Below are 4,807 nucleotides of genomic sequence, written 5' to 3'. Positions count from 1 at the left end.
ACGTTTTAGTTATTAGTCAACGACCACTACTACCTTACCGGTTCCGTTCCTTCCTTCTTACTTTTACTTTACTTATACTACACACACTACTACTCTACTCTCTCTCTCTCTCTCTCTCTCTCTCTCTCTCTCTCTCTCGCTCGCTCGCTCTCGCTTTCTTTCTCTCTTTCATGTATTGTCCGCTTGGCTTATTTACATATTACATTGGGCTTCAACTGTACACGCGGATATATACCCATATGTATATTCAATGTACATAGGTACTCAATTCCCATTCGTTCTCGTTTCTCGTGAGCATAATTTACAATAAACTAGTTTTGACATTTTCATTCTTGTCATCGTCATCGCCGTTGTCGTCGCCGTTACCGTCACAGTAGTTGTCTTCGTTTGAATATCGCTCACTAATACACGCAATATTCGACACTCTCATTTCCGAAGCTTTAAATCGTACGCTTAGCAATCTCGGTTTTATAAAGGTCGCGATCGATCACTGAATTCTTATCTGGAGTGACTTCGACTCGTTTTTGATAGGACTATAAGACTGCTTGAGCTTCGTAATCTAAAGACCATGGATTCAATTGGATAAGATATAATTTTTACCTAACTTGATTTATTATTTATTATCACATAAATAATAACTGATTTATGAAATAAATTTTATATAGAGTAGAAATTCCAGATGAATAAAATTAAATAAATTCATAAAAGACATTTCAACATAATACATTTTACATAGAACTATCTCAAAGATAGCAAAGATCTTAAAAGGCTAATATTTTCTGTATGATTCTAATCTTTTATATGATATTACATTTTATTATTTTTAACTCGATTTTGATAAAATTTATCAAGTTTTTAACATGTGAATGTATGGTCCTCAGCAAACGATGCTGTTCGAAAAAAGACAAACTTGAATTAATGAAACATTTCTCAACGCGCAGAAAAGCAATCGTAATTTAAGGTACTATCAGTTCGTCAAGAAAATTCTGCTATTTCGAGAGCAATGCAATTAAATTCAGATTTAAATAATTCTTGTAAAAGAATTCTTGGTATAACATAACGTAAATATAATGTCTTCATAAATATAATGTCTAATGGAAGTCGATATCTGCCTCTTCTTTTACTTAAGCAAGAAAATCTTAAAATTGATGTATATGCTTTGAAATGTAACAGCAGTAATTATATGCACAATTTTAATGGTATATAATAAGCTTAAAGTAAAAAAGAACCTGGAACCGACATCATATTTTTCATGATGTTCCGCAATGCAATATCGGCATCTTTGTGATTATAATCGCTGTTATAACAAGTATCGTATTATACATATATATTGATTGCGAGCTTTGACGTCTCCTTTTCTACGACGAATTTAATAATAAATATGAAGAAATGAAATATGCGCGGAAATATTCTGAATTAATTGTTTCACATGAAATACTGCATATTTGTCACCAAATTTTTAATGAAAATACTTAGATGCATCTTCTTTGTATTTTAAAACTTTTTTATAATTCAAACTCGAGACACATGATTATACATACAATTTGTATTTTAATGAATAAGAAAACAGATGTGTGAAAATATAATGCAATTTAAGCAATTAAAATATTTGTAATTATTTGTTTTCTAGTGCATGTTAAATCCAAGTATATACATCTAGATTTTAGAGCATTTATTAATATTCAAATTTCAAATGTATTTTTTAGTTGCGTTATTGAATAAAATTAGAAGAAGTAATTGATGACAATTTTACATTAAATTTTCATATATTAGTCATGTATTATTATTAGTCATTTATCTCGCGCGCTTCTGTTCTGCTACGGAAAATAAAGAGCCTTCTATATTTTCACTATTTCTTGTAGAAAAAACTACGCACAAAATTGTAATACAGTATAATACAGTCACATTTACATGAGTCATAGGATGGAGGAGAAATCAGTTTTTTGAACAGGCAATACTATAATTGCACCAAAGTATTTATTCTTAGAATAAATAGCAGCGAAGGCACTAAATTATATTAATATCTGTTCATTAATGATTATTACGAAAGTAAAGTTAACATTTTTTATCAGCATACAAGTGCCGTCTAGAAATAAGAACAATTCCAGAAATTCTATTCTTTAAATTTTTATAAATACGAACATCATATTTTGCGGTACGCAAGGAAACTGTTAGGTAGATCCTTTTAATTACATTTCATTTGATGCATTCCTTTCGCATTTACTTCCTATTATGCAGTAACATAAACTCTTTGCAAAATATTTATCGCAATGCTGATTTGGCGGACTAATGCTGCATAACGAATATATTTCACGCTGATTGAAATCCTAATTATGACACTCGCCAGTAACTCATCGCAACCGAGAAAAATTAGAGTAAATGTATTTGTAGACATTTACGTTAGTCGCGTAATGCGTGTGGAAATCTATTGACGAAATATACAAACGTTTGCCTTATTTTCGCCGATTTCAGCATAGAGACGTCGTTACTTTTTCCCCACTACGTGATTAACCTTAATACTTGTTTCACTTTGAAATTGTTCTCTCCGCTACTTATACGATTTATCGCGATTGACTTCACTGGTAGAACGCGTGTCGCTTTGTAATATTTTATTTGCAATTCATTCTATATATATGTACACGTCTGTCCGCGCATCCGTATACATCGGTAACACGTTCGTTTTATGCGATATTTGATAGCGGCAATCGGAAAATGATCTCCAGCGAGAAATATTTCGATACAACTCTACTAGTTAGATAAGAAATACAGTCGTCACAGTCGTGTGTTTTACATATTTGTTATTTATAGTAGTTTTATAAAGCTTTGTTATAAGCACATGTGGACATATTACAGTGTATACGTACGCGCGGGCATATTTAACATAGATTACATTATCAGTGATTAAATAATAGCATAGAAAATAATTGTTTTCCTCGCCACGAAGCTAGAGTTTTTCAACTATTTTGCCATTGACCTTTGATACTTGATATTTTTTACTCTCATTTTCTTATATCATAGTTTAGTTTTTCAACTAGTTAGTCGCTAGTGTGATACTGTATGAAATCTCGGAGTATGCATGTACGTGTGTATATGTATTTGGTTGTGTATGCTGCACGTGTTTATACATTCGCGCTTGTCATGCTTTGTCGCTATTCGAACGATTATGTATGCGGATGCATGTATAATTTCGTCGGCAGGCAGGACACAATATGTGACGATATGCACTAAAAAAAAGACGTTCTTTTTTCAGATAAAAAGCAAGAACGCTTTTGAATAAGTGTCATAAAATATATTGCTACAGAATGTATGATATCTTAAATAGTATGTTATTATTTATAATTTGATTTATAAATGGCCGAGTTTTTCTCTTTCAACGATGAGAGTAATACCGAAATAAATTCGATAATACCGAAGAATACGAAGATTGTGTTGTCAGAATTTGAATTTTATATTTGAATATTTGGAAAATCACTTTAATTGATTGTTAATATCTGTTGAATATCACATGCCTGAAAAAAATTGTGTAATTGTGATCGCGATGTTGATAACTGAACTAAACCAGAGAAATTATTGCGTATATTTATATATTCATATTAAATATAATGCCACTAGATAAGAATATAATTTAAAATACGCGCGCAATTTTGTTTGAATATTTTGAATACAGATTACTTTGATTGAATTAATTGAAAATTACGAAAAATCACTTTGCGTTGCAATTAAAATAATTAATAACCGTTCGTAATCTTTTCATTTTATTTCAAAATTATTCAAAATTATTATTTCACGATTATGATAAAAAAAAATTCGCGTGCAAAATCAATTAGATTTCTTCAAATTCTCTTTTACATTAAAAATTTCGGTCCTGTTTTCTTTAGTATCCGCGGTTCCTCTTTTTCCGTATGGCATATGTATCAAGGCGCGACATTTAAAACTAAAATACTAGAAAGAGAAATAGTTTATGATATTTTCATGTTGACTCTCTTTACAAGATGAGTTATGGAGTTTAAAAACAGATAAATAAAATTTTGTTTTCCTATACGCGAAATGTATGACATAGAAATTAAATGGACGGGCGAAGTTGAGTATTGCTATCAATGGTATGTACATGATTAATGATCGCTCTTTCACTCACTAGAAGTAATTCAATCTTAATATAATACATTTAATTATATATACTCTCACTTTACACCTTCATTCCTTACTTATATTTTCACGCGCTTCTGAGAAGTCTCACATACACTGTTTTAGAGTGATTGTTCAACTTCCATCTGTTATTTTTGTTAATGTGTTAATTACACGTATAATATCTATCGCGATCAATCGTGATCACGGTATATCTTATGCGTGCACGCGGTGAATGTAGGTACTCTTTTCTATTTATGTTTTTCTTTGATGTGCATTGGCTTTTGACTCATTTGCCTATTGTATGTGTATATGACCTTGTGTACACTGTATGTATGTATGTTTGTGTGTATCGTATGTCATGCGTATGACATGTTTACTTATTATACCTTCTCCGCCACGGTATCTCAATTATACAGTAACATTTTGCTAAGGCATTCGTTATGGCAAGTATATTTTAAAGGTGCCGTGTCTAAATACGCTCGTGAAATACTTCTCGTACACTTTATAAAAGTATAGTCGGCCGGTTCCCTAAATATATATAATATAGCCAGGCTAGGATCGAATCGGTTTTTTTAAAAAGAAACAACGGCCCCATTAGAAAAGAAGTGTGACCTTGATTCGAATTTATATATATTTATATATATATATACATATATATATATATATATATATATAGTAT

Source organism: Atta cephalotes (genome assembly GCF_000143395.1).
Source record: "Atta cephalotes unplaced genomic scaffold scaffold00001, whole genome shotgun sequence".
Lineage (NCBI taxonomy): Eukaryota > Metazoa > Arthropoda > Insecta > Hymenoptera > Formicidae > Atta > Atta cephalotes.
Note: the sequence above shows the minus strand (reverse complement) of the source record.